This window comes from Talpa europaea (genome assembly GCF_964194135.1).
Source record: "Talpa europaea genome assembly, chromosome: 2".
NCBI lineage: Eukaryota > Metazoa > Chordata > Mammalia > Eulipotyphla > Talpidae > Talpa > Talpa europaea.
This window is the reverse complement of record NC_140068.1, coordinates 102,290,999-102,311,677: the sequence shown is the minus strand read 5'-3', so window position 1 is coordinate 102,311,677 and position 20,679 is coordinate 102,290,999. Positions and strand designations below refer to the sequence as shown.

Here is a 20,679-nt window from a genome sequence, read left to right as displayed (position 1 = left end):
GAGGGTGGAGTCCACGAACCCTGTATGGAGTTTGCTGAGGACATCCTTCCCCCCTATCAATTCCCCCCTTTCACTTTCTGCCATTTCCATGGTGATGAAGAGCAAATATATGGATGCTTGGATACGGTCTCAGATGAAAATTTTCAGGTTTCTAGTGTGAAAGAAAACCAGTCTCTCCAGGTATTGTCCATTGTGGAAAGCAAAAGTCCTCCATTCCTGGAAAAACAGTTCAGCAGTCCAAGCCAAAATAAATAAATAAATAAATAAATAAAAACAGAACCAAAAAAGACTGTCTCCTAAGACTACACCCAGAGATCTGTGCCACCATAGATATGGTGGAATAAAAATTAAAAGGGGAGATTGTAACAGGGTGGTCCCCAGGAAAGGGGGAGATTCCAGGTTCCCTACCCCACCCAAAAAAGGAGGGTGGAACTGAGCAGGGAGATAAGAAACTTCAGAGGAGACTGAGGAAGGAAGGAAGCAGGATGGAGCCAGAAGGAGAACTGGAAGAGGCACATGGAGCTGAGAGACATGTGAAGAAACTACATTGCCTTTTGGTCGTGGACTAGGTGACACAGATGTGAGTGAGAGACCTGTGGGGAGGTGACAACAGCTGTATTTGCCTTGATTTTGATTTTTCTCTTTTCCTCCCAGACTTGTCTGGTTGTTTCTGATCCTTTTCTGTGGGTCCCCACTGGAAGATGCTTTAGACTTGTGGTAGGCTTTCAGGTCTTGCTCTGGGCCAATCCCATTTGGGTGGGCTTTTACCCATGAGGGGACAGGTGCTTGATTGATTTAGAAACTATGTTCTTTGTTTTTTCTGTATTGTTTCCTAATTATATTAAAGTTTCCTTCCATTAAAGTCATATGTTTTGGTTGATGTGGCGGATGGCAGAACATATTTAGAGCAAGAAGGTTTGTGGGGTCCAGGCTGCCCCTCTCCCTGCCCTGTAACAAGCTGACATGAAGGATTAACAGTGACAATTCTGAATCTGGGAAAGATCTTTCACACAACTTGTGGTCCAGAAAAAATGTCAAGGATGCTTCCTCATTCACTAGTGTGCCTGATAGCAGGACCTTCCATAAAATACTCTAACTCCATGGTTCTCACCTTCAGCATCACAATCTCCAGGATGGCTGGTAACTGTAAAATTCAGGGACCCTACCCCAAGTCTGATGCAGCAGATTGGGATGTGCAAAAGAATGTACATTTCCAAAGAGTTCCTGGGGGATTAAGAAGGTGTCTGAGGAAATACGTATTGCACAGAGGATCATCAATGTGAATGAGTGGACAGGGCACCCAGACAACACCAGGCTTGTGACAAAACTGGACACTCTCATACAGCAGTCACCAGGAAGACAGCACCAAAAGGGACACAGAGGAGAGTCATGCTTCACTGACTAGAAGTAGGCAGAGAGAGACACCAGGAGGCTGTGGTCAGAGTGGGGGAGGCTACAGCACACATTGTGGGGCTGTCACTCAACCAGGCATGTGACCCTGGGCAGGGAGAGCTGACAGTGAGGGGCTCACAGATCTGACGGGGTGCTCCCAGCTAACAAGGTCCCCAGTGAAGAAACAAGGCACAAAGCTGGACGCATCCTTTCTTCCCCTCAGGACTGGCCCCACCCTCCTGAATATCAGGGACAGTGTGCACAGGGCAGCATCTCAGGGCAGGACTGAGAGAGGCGGGTGTCAGGGTAACACAAACTTGAGCTTACACGCCCCAGCCAGAGCACCCACACCAGAGGCTGAATGACTGCAGGCCCCAGAGGCTGAATGACTACTGAGTCTCTGACTCAGGATCTCAAGGATCAGGTCTCTAGTCCTACATAAGTTACAAATCTAAAAACACAACAGGGTCACCTGATGGAAAGTTACAAGTAGTTCAACTCTCTAAGTTACCACTACAGATGCATTTTTTTCAAAATTAGGAAATAAAAGCAGCAAAATAAGCCCCAGAAACGTGAGATCTCAAGACAAGACCAACTCTGCAACATATAACTGCAAAGACATGGAAGGTCGTATCTTACTATAAAGTAGAGTTCAAATTGCTGTAATAAAGAAAGTCAAAGAAATGGAGAAAACACAGAAAAGTGAATCAAAAAGAAAAACAAAATTCAGAACAATAAATGAACAATTTGGAAAATAAAATGAGTAAAAAAAAAACAGAAATTGAATCTTTAAATTAAAATCACAGAGATGTGGGCTGTAAAAAGATGAGCAGAGAAGCTACTTACTCCTGGAGAAGCTATTGGATCAGAATAGACCAAATGAAAGATTAAATCAGTGACCTGACTGTAATAATGAACAATGTATCAAAATAGAAGAAAAAAGAGAAAAATGAAGAAAAACTGGAAGAACTAACCAATCCGTGAGGAAAGGCAACATAAGCATAATGGATATTCCACAATTTGAAGATAGACAGGAAGAGAGATTCATTCAAAGAAATAGAGTAACATTACATATATACACACACATACACATAATGAAATAGTACTCAGAATTTTTTAAAGATTTATTTTTATTTATGTATGCATACAAGAGCTGGGGTATAGGCCAAAAGTACGGGGGTGGGGGGGTGAGGGAATTCACCAGAGACAGAGTGGGGAACAGAACAGGCAGACGGGCTGAAATACACTGCTGAAGGGAGAAGCTAGCAAGACAGGAGAGGTCTGCTACAAGATGTGGATCAGCTCCCTGGCCAGAGATCGAACTTCTGTTACAGTGGCTGGTAATAGCCTGATAATGCTGAGACTTAACCCCTTGCACCACCAGGGAGGAACACAGATTTTTTTTTTTTTTTTAATAAGTAAAATCATGTCATTTAAAAAAACATGGATGGAACTTGAAGACATTATGCTAAGACAAATGAACAAAGGCAATTCCTGAAGGAAGAGCTCCCAGAGCCCCTGGGCCCCACCCACCCGAGGGAGACACAGGACAGGGAGGGACACACTCACCTTGGGGCCCCCCAGGGGGCAGCTGGAGAAGGAGCAGCAGGGAGGGGAGGAGGCAGAGCACAGAGCTGGGGCAGGAGCAGGGCGCCATCTCCTCAAGGCTGGGGAGAGACAGGTCAGGAGGCAGCCAGGCCCACACAGAGGAGGTGGCAGCCAGGAGGTCTGGGTTCAGGGGGAAACAGGGCCCAGGGGCCCCCACCAGCAGTTGCAGGACCCTTCCTAGTGACTTTTTAGGCCCTGAGACCAAGGAGGACAGACCATGCTCCTGTTGGGGATTCTGAGCCTCTGTGCTGCTAGAGACCACGACGTTTATTGGTGAAAAACATCCTCCCATCCCTTCATACAGTATGGAACCCACACCCCAGACCTCTGCTCTGCTCAGAGCACCAGGCCCCTCCATTCCCAGCACCAGGGCCTGGGGTGCAAACTGCCCTCCCTCCCCATCATCATACCCAATCCCAGGCCCCCATGAAGGACAGGTCAATGCCTGCTTGTGGTCCTGTCCCCCTCAGTGTGAGCAGGTGTCCCTGAGAAGACTCAGGACACATGCCACTTTCCCCAAGGTGTCGTGGTCCCCCACAGGCCCCTGTCCTGCTCTGTCTGCTTTTCCAGCTCACCTGAAGGTCAGTCCCTCCCCAGCCCTGACCTGCCAAGGCCAAAGACAAGGTCCTTTCCCAAACACAAGAGGAACCGGGTCAGATCCCCACTGAAGGCCTCTTCCTCTTTTCTCTAACTCTTTGGGGATTTCTGCCTCATGGTGAGGGACCCAGTGAGACAAAGCAGCAGAGAAAAGAAATGAGTCCTGGTCAGAGAAAACACCCTCAAACCACACACCTCTGGTGTTGTGGGGAGGTAGGTCATGGTCCTGGGACGGAAGATTCTGGGGCTGACTCTGAGGTCATCTCCAGACTCAGCCACTCTCTGTGTGACCATCTTCATCAAGTCTCTTAACTTTCCTGCCTCACTTTCCCCACAGGAAAATGGGAATAGTATCAGCATCTCCCAGTCAAGGTTGGAACGAGAATTACATGAATTATATTGGAAGAGTCACTACCTAAAATTCTAGAACAGGGTCCTGCCCCAGGATGTTACAGACACATTATTAAAATAAGTGAAGTACAATCTTCAATGAGGTTGTGCTGGGAGCTCTCAGACCTGCACCATTTCCTGTGCCACCTCCCATCCCACCCAATCCCCACTACATTCTCAACTCCTCCTTACAGCCAGCTGCTCCTCACTTTCTTTTCTTAAAAGAAACATGTCTTCAAAACTGACATACCTGCTTTGAAATGGTGGGGCTTCCACGTCGTCCCTTGGAAATTGAGAAGTTTCAGTGTTTCCCCAAATCTTCTTACAGAGTTAGCACCTGCTGTCAGCTGCTCAGGAGGCCTGCTGGGTGCCAAGGGGTCTCATGGCTCAGAGAAGATGGTTCCCAGGAGAGCAGACAGGCAGAATTCAGCACTCATTGAGGGGTGTCTCACCAGGGAAGGGGTCCCTGGGATCCTCCAAATTTTCTTTTAAAAACACAATCATCCTTCTCTGGCTCCTACATGATCTGAAAGTGAAAGCTGAAATGCAATCCCAGCAGCCTCCACCCTGCCCTCTAGACAGTGCACCCAAGGGAGCACTTCCTTCCTGTTTCAGGAAGGAAACAGCATATCAGATGGGTCAGAAGAGGGGAGAGACAGGCACCCTGACACCCCTGCAGGCACAGGGGAGGTGCCCACCCAGCACCCACTATGAATACCCTCTGTGCTCCAGGCTGTTTGGCTCCCAGACCCAGAACAAAGGGTGAGTGTGGGGCCCAGTCAGGACTGACTCTGAGCCCCATGAAGGGGTCAGTCTAAGCCACCCCATTGACCCCAGGTCAGCTGTCACCCCACAAGGCAGAGCCTGTGAGGAGCCCCCAGGGGACTTGTTTTCTTCTCCTCAAAGCAGCTGACCCAGGAGCCCCCTCACCCTGGACACCAGGAGTCAGCACTGGCACCAGGAGCTGCCAGGACCTGGTCCTGCCCACACTGCGTGGACAGGGCCTGTGGCTTGTTCAGATGTTAATGTCACCCGAGACCTGGTCACAGTGACCAGACCCTGTCCCTCCAGGACACGGGGTCACCAGGAAGGCCCGATTCTGTGTCTCCAAGGAAACCATGGATCCTGGGCATCCTCTCCCCCCCTCACTTCCTGTGGTTTGCCCTGCTCAGTAAAGGGCACCTGTGTCCCCCCAGTTATCTCTGCTACAAATTGCAGGGTCATCTTCACAGTCCACTCCCCACCCAGTCTACTGCCAATGCACCAAATGTTCAATCCATGTCCATGACCAGCACCTATTCCAGATCACCCTCATTTCTCACCTGACCCAAGGGTCACCCCACTCCACCTCCAGCCTCACCTTCCCCAGTCCATTTCCTTCCAGGATCATGACCCTCTCCAGTCAGCTTATGTCATCTCCCTGTCTCACGCCTTCAGGGGATCCCTATGCTTAAAGGAGGGTTTCCCAGGCCTCCCCCTCCCTCTCTGACCCCCTTCCCATTGCTCTTCCAGGGGCCCCCTCTGGCTCAGGTGACTCCTCCAATTCAGGGAGGTCTTCCAGCCTTAGGCCCTCCTCACAGTCCCTGATGCTACTACTGCCTCTGCTCCCTATACACCTCACATTTTAGGCCTCACCTGAAGTGACCTGATCCAAGGGGCCACCCCAAGCCTCTCCCTCCCCCTTACACATGCTATTTGGGGTCAGGAGGCCTGTTCTTGACAGCAGCCCTGACACGTGTCATCTGGGGAACAATGTGGAATCCCTAGAGGAGGCCATGTGAGTCCAGTAAGGAGGGGCCTCACCAGCCTCAGCTGAGCTTGTCTGCAGAGGAGATTCTGCTGCTGCCCATTGGCTCCTTGGCCTCGTCCACTCAGAAAACTCCTCAGTCCCCTGAAAACACGAGACGCCACCTCTGACCTGAGCATCAGCCCCTGATGGACACGGCGTCCACCACACTCCCCTGTTTTCCTATGCCTCCAAACATAACTGAGTCACTAATCACATCTCACTCACCTGAAAACAGTGAGGTCAGCACCTGTTTCTGCGCCACAGGCCTGCCCAGGGGTCAGGGTCACCAGGCAGTGACTCCTGTGAGTGTGGCCCTCACTGCACTCTTGCCAGGTTGTCATCCTCACATCACCTTCTACACACCAGGGACCCGACTCCTTGCAGGGTCACAGCCTCACACCAGCAGGACTGTCCTGCCAGGGCTCACTCTCCCTGTCCTGAGGGGCCTGTTGTGTCTGTTTTTTTTTTTTTTTCTTTTTTCTTTTTTTTTTAGGATTTATTTTATTTACTTATGCATACAAGAGCAAAGGTATAGGTCAGAGATGCAGGGTTGTGGGGGTGAGAGGACTCACGAGACAGAGCGAACAGGCAGACTGACTGAAATACACTGCTGAGGGGAGCAGCAGTCGAAACAGTAGAGGTCTGCTGCACCACGTGGGTAGCTCCCTGGCCGAACATGGAACGCCTGCTGAAGTGGCTGCGGGGATAGCTTCATAATGTTGCAACTTAACCCCTTGTTCCACCAAGGAGGTCCTTTGTCTGTCGTCATGCAGCAAGGAATGTTCTTTCATCACTGAAATTCAAATCCATTTCTGCCTGGAAGTCAGCTATGAGATATGAAAATGCTGGAACAACCCAGGAGTTCTAGAAATACCTAACACATCCCAGGTTGTTATCCTTAAAGTTTCCTTTGTGACAATTTCCCCTTAGACTCAGGAATATTGGGAAAATCCATATTTATCTGAAAATAACTGAGGAGACAGGAAAATATTCTCTGCTGTGTTTATCCCCCTCTGCAACCACATCCCTATCCAGTGGGGATGCCTCTTGGCCTAGAGACATTAGGAGAATTTGATGAAGACACAGAAGGAAGAAAACCAAACTTCACTGAGCACCTACTAGGTGCCAGGAGCTGGTCTGCACAGGTGGTGTCTGTGGCCCCTGATTCTCACACCTGCAGACAGAGATGAATGTGCCTGAGTCCTGCCCTCTGTGTAGTGACATGATCCAGGACCTTCCTGGGGGAGGGGCAGAGGCTGCAGGATGTGCCCCACCCCTACCCCAGCTCTCAGCACAACCCAGCCCCAAGCTCCACACCCCTCAGGGGGAGGGGAGCAGGAGGGGACCTTGGACTCAGAACTGCCCCAAGAGGACACACCCAGAAACCTCACCTCTGCCTGAATGCTGCCCTGGGCCCCTGTGGTGAGGGGAAGGAAGGAGGGACAGAGCACAGGACAGGTTTCCCTGGACAAAACTGGGGGGCACTGGACACCCTGCAGGAAGGACACTTACCCCCCGTCACTGCCTCTCCAGCTCCTCAGGGCTTGTTCATGCTGCGCTGTCAACACACACTGTTCACTGTTCTGTCTTGTTCAAATATATATTGTCCTGATGCTGATGGGTTAATAATTTACTTTCCTGTTCAACCAAGTTATGATACCTGTAATCTTTATATGGTTTAAATTACTTTGGAAATAGTTTCAGGTTAATACATGAGGAGGCTAAAATTAGTGGCGAATGTAAAATGAGTTGTAATTTTAAAATACAACTATTGATGGGAGGATTAAACCCCTTTACATGAACTTGCAATCCAGTAAAATTAAATTTATCTTGACTCTGTTAACATGAAGAGTTCACTGGATTCTCCTCCATGGCAGAAAAATGATCAAAACAGTGTCAAATTCCTTCATTGCTGGGCATGGTAGGGGAGCTGGTGGGAGGAGGAGATGGGAAAGTAAAAGATACACACACACACACACACACACACATACACACAGGTTCTACAGGTTTTATTATGTGGCATAAGGAAACTAGGACACTGAACTTAACAAAAAACAAGAAGCAGGTTTATTGTACGTGTACTTGACTCGGGATCTCCATCAAAGGCTGAGCACCCTCCAAGAAGTTATGGGCTTCTGTACGTTTCAGCTTGTGCTGAAGCATTAACGCTGTAACCGTTTAAGGGCAGACATGGCCTGAGTTACAGCCCAAGAAATGTAGCAAGTTGCTTATCACAGGACCCAGGGCTGCCTGCTCAGGTGCCTTCGGTTTCGTTGAGAAAAACCCCTGGACCCTGTCATCCTTTGGGGAAGTTAAGATACAAGTTTCACATCCAGTGGAGCCCAGGGTGAGATCAGAGTCTAGAGGGACAGGGCTGGGGTCTCTGTGCTTTCCCATGTGCAAAGCTGGTTTTCAGTTACTGGATGGGAAAGGGGCGTGGAGATGGGGCTCCAAAGTTTGTAATGAATTCCCAGCCTCCCTCAAAACCGGGGCTCAGAGGGGAGGCAAAAAATTTATTAGAAAATCTGTTTAAAATAATGTAACCTCATCTCTTTTAATTGTTGTTTATTTGCTTTTATAATCTGTGTAATGTTTGTATACACATGTTAGCTGAGCTGCATCCTCCTAAGACATCACTGAAAAGAGCAAAAGAATTAAGATCCCAGCACCAAACCCCCAGCCCTGAGGTTCCCTGAAGCAGCAGGTCCCAGAGGGAAGCAGGGCCATCCTGTAGCTCCTGCCTGGGGGCACCAGAAAGGAGGGGTTACTTGGTGGGGAGGAGCCCAGGGGCCAATAGAAAGGCCACCAGGCTTGTTCCCAGGTTCCGTGAGGCTCTGCTGCCCCCTTGTGGCCAGTGCAAGTGGACACCGAGGGAGGGAAAGGAGGATGCAGACAAGGAAGCTTGGAGATGGAGACCGGAGAGCAGGACCCAGGGACAAAAATACAAACCCTGCAGGACACTGAAGTATGAAGTTAAAAAAGTCAAAACAGCTCAGTGATGGCAGAAGTCAGATGAGGATGTTCCTGGCAGGTTATAAGCACAGGGAGGGACCCCAGAGGGAGTCCTGCGTGGTGAGATTCATCACGTGCACATTTACTTACTGTCCTTTTCAAGAACAAAAAAACTGAGTACCTGTTACAGGGCAGCCCCTATATGAAACGGGTTGCCTGACTGTGGGTCCTCACCCGCGCGCTTAAAACGGACTTGTAATACTACTCAAATGCAGGCACACACAAAAAGGTTAGTAAAAAGTTTATTTACAAATGAAGGGGAAATGAAGAAATGAATAACTCGGGGGAAGGAGAGGGAGATAAATTGGTGAATGCGTCCTACCTGTTCTGCTGAACTTGAACCCCAATAGCATGCTGAGAGCTGGCGAAAATCCAAAAGTCCCCCTCCCCCCACCATGGCCCACATGCCTGGTTTTATACCAAACCTGGCTACTTAACACCACCCTCAGTTCCCAGCATTCCTCCCTTTGGTGACGACATTATAGGATTTGTAGTTCTGCTGGAGTCCAGATCCGACCCGGGCAGGGTCCCTGAAGGAGGAGACGGCATCGGCGGAATGGAGGCATAAGGGGATGAGGGAATGAGGAGACACAGACACTTGATCAGGGTGCAAGTATCTCCTGCTGAGGGTCTCAGCGGGTCTTTATTTATACATCAGAAATTTTTTATTTGATCATTATATGATGCAATCATGTGATTTTACTTTTATATTGTTTCAGAATTTATTTTTGATCATCAATCAGTGCACAGCCCTTTTTAAATTTTCCTAATCTATGATTAATTTGGTTGCTTGGTTACATTATTTCCCTAGGTGATACATATTATTCAGAAAATAGAAACAGGGCTATACACAGTGTGATTTATGTGGTCAAGCTAGGTAAATAAAACAAGGCTAAGCAGGCATTGTAAAATCAAAAGCGGCCTCCTATTTTCCATATAGAACCAAAGGGTCCCGGTACCATGGGAACAGTATGTGGTGTGTTTTTCTCGGACCATTTCACCTCCCAGGGCACCTCAGGGCCTTCTCTTGTGGGGACTTTTACCGGGCTCAGTTCCAACAGTTCTATCAAGTGTGGCTTGTTAAAGAACTTAGTGTTACTCATGGTAACAGAATTATAAATTGGAGGATGTGGAGGAATATTGGAAACCATTTCATTATCAATCATGTTGGAAGGTACATTTCTCAGACTACTGAAGTGTGCAATACTGAAACTGGCATTAATGCCAACACTCATTGTGTTATTCTAAAGCTTACAGAAAATGTCCATGATTTCAATAACTGCCATAAACAAATGAAAAGGAGCCAGCTGCAGAGCTTCCCGATTTTTCAGGAATGTCCCTGTAAGGCCAGGAACAGGCACAGTGCAGGTTTTCTGATCCCATGCAGACCAGGTAAAGGAGGAGTCAGAGTCCTCAGTAGTTTTGCAGGTTTTTTATTTGGGGTTCACCAGGCATATGGCAGGCAGGGGTGCTGGCTGGGGGGCTGGGAGGCTGGCAGGCCTCCCAACCCCCAGCAAGTCTTTACTCTATCTGGGCTCTCTGGCGTTCTCTGCTTCTGCTTCTGCTTCTCCTTCAGGTTCTGCTGCTGCTGGCTGGGGCTGCTGCTGGCGTCCCCCCGTGACGCCGCCCTTAAAAGCACAGTCTTAGCTCAGCTGAATCCCATCTACCTATGCCCACACCCTATTCCAGGTGCCCGCCATCAGGCATGCATTCAGGACAAGGATCCATCATCTATCCTGATGGCGGAAGGGCAGAAAAGCCTGACATTTTCCTTACCCTACAGTCCCCCATGCCCGGACCTTGTCAGACAGCATGGCCCGCAACATCTCCCCCTTGGTGTCTTGGATCTCTTTGGTCTGGAGTGGGGGTGGAGTCCATAAAATCTATTTGTGGAGTTTATTCAGGACATTCCCACAGGGCAGCAGGGGACACAGTCAGCCTCTCCAACCAAGCCTCCCCCATTGTCTATCCCACATGCTCCACAAACTCGCAGCTGCCCTGAGGTCTGACAGGGTAAGTGTCTCCCCTTTCATGGACCACAACACACACACACACACACACACACACACACCCTCCTGCATCTTGAAATCTAAAGCTTTTCATTTTCACCCATCCTCCCTTCTTACCCCAGAGAGCCATGAAGGCAGAGAGGGGTATCCATAAAAAAGGGAGGCTCCTTGCTCCCTACCCACCTATTGAAGGGTGGAGCTGAGCAGCCAGAGAGACTTAGTCTTGGGTAGTCAGTTTTGGAAATGTTGAGTTCAGAGAGTGGGGTGCTGGGAAAAGTTTCATGAGAGCTCCCCTTTCAGCAGCACCAGCGAGATTCCCAGGGGAGTTTCCCCATGAGACAGAGACATTAGCTGTATCCAAAAGAGCAGGTTTATTAAGAAAAGGGCTAGGGTTCTCCTTGGTGGTGTAGGGGTTAATTCTGAGTTCAATCCCCAGCCAGGGAGCTAACCCACAAGGTACAGCAGACCTCTCCTGTCTCACCAGCTGCTCCCCTTGATGGAGGAGAGAATAGAAAACAGAAAGGAGGCCTCACAAGACTAAAACCTGACTCACACAGGAGGTGGGGGCAGAGGGGATTAACAAAACCATTAACCTCGCTGTAGAAATCAAGATCCTTAGGCTCCAGAGCCTTGTAACCAGACATAAGGCCCAAGCAGGATCAGATGCTATAGGGAGTATCTGGAGCACAGACCTGAGGGTAAAGATATAGAGATGGGGCCCGTCATGGAATCTCCAGTCCCTTTCAGATTCTGCATGGTTATCCAACATCAGCAACTAACCCAAGGCTCACAAGCAGTGACCCCTCCCAAACAGAAGAGGACTATATCAGTGCAGTCTCTGCACACCTGTGTGGAGACTGCCCACCTGTGACTCTGCAGGTGCTTCTCTTTACCCACTCTCTACTCTGCAGGGCAGCAGCCTCCTGCCTGTCTGTGACCTGTACTATGTTGGGGCTTCTCCTCACTGACCTCCCTCAGCAGAGGCCACTCTTCCTAAGGCCGCCTGCCTGCAAACATGTCCCTTCAGGGCAGCTTTTCCTACCCACTGGTGTCTATGGATCATCTTCTTGATCAACACAGGATATGACAGATCCTTTCAGGTGCATGGGAAAAGCCACATGACTGTCAGAGGGGGAACGTTGGAGGAAGGAAAAGACCAAAATAAGGAAGACAGGAGCAGGAGCACCCCCAAGGCTGAGGGAGCCATGTCTGCTCTGTCTGAGATCACAGTGATGACATGGTCCCCACAGAGCTGGGAGAGTATTGGGGTCCCCAGGAGAGAAATCAGAGCCTTATTGGGAGGAGGATCCTGAGGATACTCTGACTCTCTGAAGTCCCCCAACCTGCCACTTGGGGGCTCCTCTCCCTCTGGATGAAGATCTCACCTCCTCAGATGACTCTCCCTGAGCCCAAAGAGAGAGAGAGAAAGAGAGAGAGAGAGAGAGAGAGAGAGAGAGGACAGAAGAGGAGGGAGATGGGGGTGGGGGTGGGGGGGTGTGGGAACAGCTCACAGAGGATGAGGGGACAAGCCCTGCCCAGGATTCTGGGGACATGGACTCTGGGGCTCAGCTGGGGTTGGACAAGCTCCTGAGGTGAGAAGGACCATGAGTGTCAGATGAGCAGCTTCAGTCTAGACCCAGGGTCTGCCCCGTCCTGTCTGGGGCCTGGTGTCTCCTCTCAGACTGCTCCTCAGTCTGCAGGGGAAGAGGACTCAGCTTTATTATAGCTGTTATTTCATTGTTTCCTTCTTAATGTTAATAAAAGACAATTTTCATGCATTTTTCCTAAAAATTTGGTAGTATAAAAGGTTTTCAACTATAATACATATAAAGTGTCCTTTATAAAAATCTGTCATAAAATTAGAGATATTGTGTAATTTTCATGAAATCATAAACATAATTGATTCTTAGACAAATATATAAATAATCCAGTGATGGAACTAGTACAATTGTAACATGCTACAAAGAGGCATCCAGGATGACATCACCAACATGGCAGCAAAGGGATGCTAGGATTAAATTCTCCAATAAAAACAACTGATAGAGGGCCTCCCCTGGTGGTGCAGTGGTTGAGCACCGGGCTGCGAAGCTGCCTGCAGCCTCTGCAGTGGCGGTTCAATCCCCGGCAGCCGGTGAGGGTCCCACATGGCGTGACAGACCTCTCCTGCCATGCCTGCTGCTCCCCTCAGCAGTGTACTTAGGTCCTTCTGCCTGCTCTGCTCCCTGCTCTGGCTCTGGTGAATTCTCTCACCCTCCTGTGCTTCTGACTGTACCCAGTGCTTGTATAAATAAATAAATAAATCTTTGAAGAAAAAAAAAAAAAAAACAACTGATAGAAATAACGGTGAGTTCCTGGTGGAACCCAACGTATTGGACAAAGTTGGTGATCCAACAGAAGCAGAGGGAAAGAGTAACAGCGTGGTCCCCAGGAAAAGGGGAAGTTCCAGGTTCCCTGCCCCACCCAAAGGAGGGTGAAGCGGAGCAAGAAGAAGAATCTGGAGAGGAGACTGAGGAAGGAAGGAAGCAGGAAGGAGCCAGAAGGAGACCTGAAGGAGGCACATGGAGCTTAGAGACATGTGAAGAAACTGCACTTGTCTTTTGGTCCTGGACTGGTTGAAACAGATGTGGGTGAGAGACCAGCGGGGAGGTTAACAATGGCAGCTTTTACCTTGATTTTGATTTTGCTCTTTTCGTCCCAGACTTGTCTGGTTATTTCTCATCCTTTATTCTGGGTCCCCACTGGAAGGTGTTCTAGACTTGGGGCAGCTTTCGGGCCTTGTTTGGGGCCAGTCCCTTTTGGGTGGAATTTTACCCATGAGGGGATGGGTAACTGTGAGTGCTTGATTTAGGTGCTATATTCTTTGTCTTTTCTGTATTGTTTACTAATTGTGTTAAAGTTTCTTTCCATTAAAGTTTTATATGTTTTGTCTTGTTGTGGTGTATGGCAGAACCTATTTAGAGCAGGCAGGTTTGGGAGTTCTAAGTTGCCCCTCTCCCTACCCTATAACAAAAGGAGGAGAGAAAATCATTGATCTAGAATAATTCTCCCCTCTTCCACCCACAAAACTGGCTACTTCATCCAGGAAAAGAAAAGGACAAAAGTTTGGAGTTCACGGGAGACTCCAGAGACATCTGAGAATTCCAGAAAGGGACAGGTGGGCAAACGGGGGCAGGGCATCAGGGCAGGCACAGTGTTGGGTGTGAGCCCCTTTTTTGTGGTGCTCCCCATCTCTCCCCACCATTCCCCATAGACCTGTGGGAATAAGCTTATTTCTGAAAGTTTACTAGGAGATGTCTCTGGCACCACCTAGTGATCAGAACAAAATCTTCAACCACCTATACCCGAAACAGGAAGCCTGTAACTGAGGTTATTCCAGGAAGGACATACTGTTTAACTGTTGCACTGCTAGGGAGGGGCATCAGGTGGAGTCTCGTTGGGCTGGTCCCTACATTGGGGGCCTCTAGATACCACAAGCCCTCAGGTGGAAGGAGACCTCATGAAATCCCATACTTGTCCAGCTACCTTAAGGACCCAGAAAGAGTGCTGATTCTCCCACAGCTCCCACATCTACAGTAAAGATTGCCAGAGACTGTTGAACACTCCAGTTTATGCCTCACCTCTCAGTGTGCATTCTTTATCCTCCCTCAATACACTACAAGAGAGATAGCAGACCCTGGGAAGACTATCCCACACTGCCCTACAGTGCTCCCCAGCAGACCAGACTAAGACAGCAATGACGAGTTCACTGGGAGCCATCAGAGACATGCCTAGAGGGACATAACAGCTCAACAGAGAGATACATTCCACCCAGCCTGCAAGCACCTCCCCGTGGACTTGGCCTCAGCATGTGTCTGGACTGAGACATTAGATCCCATCCTATATAGTGGGGGCTGAAAAAGCAGGAGTTCTTGAAGCAAACCACAGTTCAAAACAACATCTACCACATCTACCACAACAGAAGAGTGTCCAGACATGCACTGAAGTGAGAACTGCAGCCACCACCCAACTTCCAAATCCAGTAACCCCCAATAAACTGGGAAGAGCGTGAGGAAGTACCACCTGTCTAGAGCAGGTGTATAGCTGAGGACAGCAGAGGGGGAAAATACAAGAACCCCCACTGACACTTCTATTCACCAGCCACAGTGGCTCAGACACCAGGCAGACACATCTATGCCTCAGCAATAGAAATCAGAAGTCATGCCCATCATCACCAGTAGCAATGGGGCATTATGAACAGAGCAAAACACAAGGCAAACAATAGAAAGAAAGAAGCATACAAGGGATCAAAATGGCCCTTCTGGGAACAATATGCCACAAAAAGAGAGTCAACCCCCCAGAACCTGATAACAGGAACACAGAAGAATACCTCTGCCTGGTATAAAAAGAATTCAGAATTGCCATAATTAAAACATTTAAAGAATTAAGAGAAAACATAGAAAGGGGAAAAATATAGACAATGAATTGAGGAATGAAAATCCCCAAGAAGAAATTGAAGGAAGTGCAGGATATCCAGAGATTAGTGGAGAAGCTCAAGAATTCTGGGAAAAGCCAAGAAAATAGAACTGAAGAAAGGGAAGAACGGATCAGCATTCTTGAAGGTACAGACATAAAATGAACTGAAATAGGAAAAATACTTTGAGAACTATCTGACACCACGAGGAAAGGCAATATAATACTGAGGGGAATCCCAGAATGTGAGGAGAGAGACCAAGAAACCAAGAAACCAAGAAAGAGAAATTCCCAAACATGAAGAAGGAGATGAAAATGGATATACAGGAAGCCAGAAGAACATGGAATTAGCACAATGACAGAAAAACTAGAGCAAGACACATGATAGTAAAGTTTCCAGGAGTCCAAGACAAGGAAAAATAAGATAACTGATGAGGGCGAAGAAACAGATACCCTAAAAAGGAAAACCATTCAGGGTGACATCAGACTACTCCAAAAGCACACTACAGGCAAGAAGAGAGTTGAGAGACATATTTAACAAACTCCAAGTCAACAAATGTCAACCAAGAATATCCTGCTAAGCTCTCCTTCCTCTATGAAGGAAAAATCAGGACCTTCTCAGACAAACAGAATCTCCAGAAATTCATTATTACTAAATCCCCACTACAAAAAATACAAGATGCCCTAAAGGCAAAGCCAACAGAGGAATGAATAGGAAGAACAGAATAAGGTAAGGAATAGAATCACAAAAGGCAAACAAAACGGAAAATACAGATGCCAGTGTATCAATATTAACTTGAAATGTAAATGGACTAAACTCATTAATAAAAAGACACAGAGTAGCAACTGGATTAAAAAACAGAACCCAACATTCTGCTGTCTACAGGAAACCCATTTAACTACAAAAGATAAACATAGATTAAAGCCAAAGGCTGGAAAACAATCCTATAAGCAAATGGACCAAAAAACAAGGCAGGAACAACTATACTCATAGCAAATAAAATAGACTTCAAACTAAGAATGGTAAAAAGAGACATAGATGAACACTACATTATGATTACATCAGGAAAACATAACACTCATCAACATATACCGTAAATGAAGGAGCACCAAAATATAACAGACAATTATTTCAGTCCTGAAAATTAGACAGTAGAGAAAATACATACATAGTGGGAGACTTCAATATATCACTCTCACCCATGGACATATCAGTGAGACAGAAATAAATAAGGAGGGCCTCCCTGGTGGTGCAGGGGTTAAGTCTCAGCACTATCAAACTATATCCATGCATTACTGCATGAGTTCAATCCCTAGCTAGGGAGCTGACCCCCATAGTGCAGCAGACCTCTCCTGTCTCGCCCACTGCTCCCCTCAGCAGTGTATTTCAGTAGATCTGCCTCTTCTGCTCCCAACTCTGTCTCTGGTGAATATTCTCTCTCTCTCTCTCATACACACACACACACACACAAACACACGCGCGCACGCACGTATGCACGCATGCACACAAACACACACACATCTCTGGCCTACATTCCATCTCTTCCATGTATAAATAAATAAAAAAAAAATCTTTAAAAATATTTTAAAAATAAACAAGGTCAGTGGAGCTCTAAATAAGGACCTAGAACTCATGGGATTAAACGACATCTATAGGACATTGCACCCAAAATAATACGAATACACATTTTTCTCAAGAGCACACAGATCACACTCCAGGACCGATCACATATTGGATCACAAGACAAACCTCAACAGATACATTAATATCAAAATCATACCAAATATCTTCTCCAATCATAAAGGGAACAAACCAGAAATAAACCATGAAAAGAAAACAAGGAACCCTCCTACTTCAGGAGATTGAAACCCACACTACTGGAAGACCACTGAATTATGGAAGAGACGAAAGAAGAAATTTTTAAAAAGTAGCTAGAGATGAACAACAATGCGGTTGCAACTTTCCAGAAGGTATGGGACACAGCAAAAGCATTAATAAGAGGATAGTATATGACATACAGGCCCACATCAAGAAACAAGAAAGAACTCAAACAACCTAATCTCCCATCTCAAAGAACTAGAAAAACAACAACAACAATGACAACAAAAACCAAAAGCCAGTATAAGAAAGGAAATGATAAAAACCAAAGCAGAAATAAATGAAATAAAAATAAAAAAGCAATCCAAAAGATCAACGAAACCAAAAGTTGGTACTTTGAAAAAAAAAAACAAACCCAAAATAGAGAAACCTCTAGCCAGGCTCACAAAGACAAAACAGAAGAAAGCAAAATAAATAGGATCATAAATGAAAGAGGAGAAATTACGACACAGCAGAAATCAAAAGAATAATCAGAGATTATTTTGAAGTTATATGCAAGCAAGTTCAACAATCTAGAAGAGATGGACAAATTCCTACAATTCTACAATCACTCAAAGCCAGATAAAGGAAAAAAAAAAAAAAACACTTTAACAGGCAATTACAGCAGTGAAGTTGAAACAGTAATTAAACAATCCCCCAAAACAAAAGCCCAGGACCAAAAGCTTTAAAAATGAATTCAACCAAACATTCAGAAATGAGCTACTGCCTATCGTACACAAACTCTTTCAAAAAATTGAGAAAGAAAGCATAATATCAAATATGTTCTGTGAAGCCAACATTACACTAATACCAAAACCAAACAAAGACAACACAAAAAAGAAAATTGCAGGCCAATCTCTCTAATGAATACTGGTGGAAAAATCTCAACAAAACCCTAGCCAACAGACTTCAACAATGCATACAAAAGATAATGCACCATGACCAAGTGGGATTTATTCCAAGGACACAATTATGGTTCAATATGTGAAAATCAATTAATGTATTCACCACATCAACAAAAAGAAAAATGAAAACCACATGATCATACCAATAGATGCTGAGAAAGCATTTGATGAAGTTCAACATCCATTTATGATGAAGGCCCTTGAAATCCTTGGGATAAAAGGAACATAACTTAATATAATAAAAGCCATATACAACAAACACACAGTCAATATTGTCCTCAATGGTGAAAAGCTGTAAGCCTTTCCCTTAAGGTCTGGAACAAGGCAACGATGTCTACTCTCATTACAGCTTTTCAATATAATACTGGAAGTCCTAGCCAGAACAATAAGACCAGAGAAAGAAATATAATGAATCCAAACAGGGAAAGAAGAAGCAAAACTGTCACTATTTGCAGATAATATGATAATATATATAGACAATCCTAAAAACTCCACAGAAAAACTAATCAAAATTATCGACCAGTTCCGTAAATTAGCAGGATACAAAATCAACACACAAAAATCAGTAGCCTTCCTATATACAAACAATCACTCTGAAGAAGAAGAAATTAAGAAAACCATCCCTTTTATAACTGAAACCAAAAAAAAAAAAAAGTCAAATACTTGGGAATAAACCTAACAAAAGAAGTTACAATACAAAGAAAACTGTAAGACACTGTTAAAAGAAATAGAAGAAGACACTAAGTAATGGAAAAATATCTTCTGCTCGTGGATTGGAAGAATTAGCATTATCAAAATGGTTATCCTACCAAAGCAATTTACAGATTCAATGCTATTTTGATAAAAATATCAATGAAATTCTTCAAAGAAATAGAACAAATATTTCGGCCGCCGACCCGGCAACATGGCGGCACCTGCGTGGCTGCGCTGCTGCTCCCGGCTGCTGGCCCCGGCCAGGCTCCCAAGCATTTCCGCTGCGCAGGCGAAGTTCTACGTGCGGGACCCGCCACACGCCCAGCCCGACTGAAAGTTGGCCTGACCTTGGGCACCTCGGCCTTTCTGTGGTTCTATCTCATCAAGCAGCATAATGAAGATGTTTTAGAGTATAAAAGAAGGAATGGATTGGAATAAACTTTTGGTATACTAACACAGTATGCTCCATAGAGTGATGCAACAGTTCCTCTGGACCCCAGTCTGTTGAGTTTTTATTTTTTTTATTTTTTTTTTTTAGAAGCATGTTTTATTTATTTATTTATTTGTTTGTTTGTTTGTTTTGTTTATACATGCACTGGGTACAGTCAGAAGTGCGGGAGGGTGAGAGAATTCACCAGAGCCAGAGCGGGGAGCAGAGCAGGCAGAAGGACCGAAGTACACTGCTGAGGGGAGCAGCGGGCGGCAGGAGAGGTCTGCGCGCCATGTGGGACCCTCCTCCAGTGGCCAGGGAGCAGCCGGGGATCGAACCGGTGCCGCGGAGGCCACGAGCAGCTTCGCAACCCAGCGCTCAACCGCTGCGCCACTGGGGAGGCCCTGTTGAGTTTTTAACATGAGATGTTATATGTGAATATTTGTCAAGCCAACATTTGTGTTTTACACTGTTACATGAAAAAGTAAAAATCCTCCTGTATTCAGAAAAAAAAAAAGAAATAGAACAAATATTGATGAAATTCATTTGAAACCACAAAAAAACCTCAAATAGCTAAAGCTCTCCTGACTAAAAAGAAGTATATCACTCGCCCTGATTTCAAACTATACAACAAAGCCATAATAATTAAAACAGTATTGCACTGGAACAAAAACAGACACAGAGACCAATGGAATTGAATAAAAAATCCAGAAATAAACCCACATATCTATGGACAACTAACCTTTGACAAAGGAGCAAAGAAAATGTAATGGAAAAAGATAATTTGCTCAATAAATGGGTGCTGGGAAAACTGGACTATTACTTGCAAAAGAATGAAGCTAGACTTCTACCTCATACCATGTGCAAAAACCAACTCAAAATGTATAAAAGACCAAATGTAAGACCTGAAACTATAAAATATATAGGAGAAAATGCAGGCAAAACACTACATGACATCATACATCTTAGTAACATCTTTAAAGACACATCCCCCAAAGCAAAGAAAGTAAAGGAAGTGATTAATAATTAGGATTACATCAAAATAAAAAGCTTCTGTACAGCAAAAGAGACACTAACCAAAACAAAGAGACACACTAAAGATTGGGAGAGAATTTTTGCACACAATACAATCGATAAGGTGGGAATGCAAACTGGTCCAACCACTATGGAAAGCTCTGTGCAAGGTCCTCAAACTAAAAATGTGCTACCATCTTACCAAACAATTCCCCTCCTAGGAATCTCTCCAAAGGACACAAAAACACTAATTCAAAAACATACCTGCTCCCTATTTTTACTGAAGCACTATTTATAATAGGTAAGCTATGGAAACAACACAAATGCCCCAAAATAGATGACTGGATCAAGAAGATGTCACATATATACACAATGGAATACTATTCAGCAATCCAAAAAGATATACTAATGCCATTTGCAGCAACATATTGGAGCTAGAAGGGATCATGCTCAGTGAAATAAGCCAGAAGGACAAAGAAAAATGTTGAATGGTTTTAACTATAGGAAGAATATAGGGAAACTAAATAAGGGAT

At 45.9% G+C, this 20,679-nt stretch overlaps 1 pseudogene across 1 annotated transcript; it reads left to right on the top strand.

Annotated features, from left to right (window-relative positions):
* The first annotated feature begins 18,597 nt into the window (after positions 1–18,597).
* On the top strand, positions 18,598–19,845 carry LOC311167053 (NADH dehydrogenase [ubiquinone] 1 subunit C1, mitochondrial-like; annotated as a pseudogene). Its single transcript has one exon. The product of its transcript is annotated as an NADH dehydrogenase [ubiquinone] 1 subunit C1, mitochondrial-like (transcript).
* Positions 19,846–20,679: the final 834 nt, after the last annotated feature.